Genomic DNA, 904 nt, shown 5'->3' on the forward strand with positions numbered 1-904 from the left:
CCGGAGGTCCGAGAAGACCCGGTCCCTCCCGGGTCCAGCCGGTCCCTCAGGCCCGGGGAGGGTCTCCGGAGCCGGGCAGGAGGTCCTGGGGCCGCCCCGGAGGCTCTCTGGGTCGGAGAACCAGAGTGACAAAATATTAGGTGCCGGAGCTGTGACAAAAAATTAGGCGCCCAAACCCTTTGAGTGACAAAAAATTAGGTCGCGCCAAAATTGTACCAAGTCGAGCCCCGGTGGGGTCGGGCTTATGTCTTCCAGGGGTTTCACTGGAGCTCAAGGGTGCGAATCACGGTGCTCTTTGCCCGGCCTGCCGCACGCCTCGGTCGGGCAGGCCAGGCGACCGAGTGCCCCCCCTGACCCCCGGAGGTCCGAGAAGACCCGGACCCTCCCGGGTCCAGCCGGCCCCCCAGGCCCGGGGAGGGTCCCCGGAGGCGGGCAGGAGATCCTGGGGCCGCCCCGGAGGCTCTCTGGGTCGGGGAACCAGAGTGACAAAATATTAGGTGCCGGAGCTGTGACAAAAAATTAGGCGCCCAAACCCTTTGAGTGACAAAAAATTAGGTCGCCCGAAAATTGTACCAAGTCGAGCCCCGGTGGGGTCGGGCTTATGTCTTCCAGGGGTTTCACTGGAGCTCAAGGGTGCGAATCACGGTGCTCTTTGCCCGGCCTGCCGCACGCCTCGGTCGGGCAGGCCAGGCGACCGAGTGCCCCCCCCCTGACCCCCGGAGGTCCGAGAAGACCCGGTCCCTCCCGGGTCCAGCCGGTCCCTCAGGCCCGGGGAGGGTCCCCGGAGCCGGGCAGGGGGTCCTGTGGCGGTCCCGGAGGCTCTCTGGGTCGGAGACCCAGAGTGACAAAATATTAGGTGCCGGAGCTGTGACAAAAAATTAGGCGCCCAAACCCTTTGAGTGAC

This window comes from Synchiropus splendidus, unplaced genomic scaffold, assembly GCF_027744825.2.
Source record: "Synchiropus splendidus isolate RoL2022-P1 unplaced genomic scaffold, RoL_Sspl_1.0 HiC_scaffold_66, whole genome shotgun sequence".
Lineage (NCBI taxonomy): Eukaryota > Metazoa > Chordata > Actinopteri > Syngnathiformes > Callionymidae > Synchiropus > Synchiropus splendidus.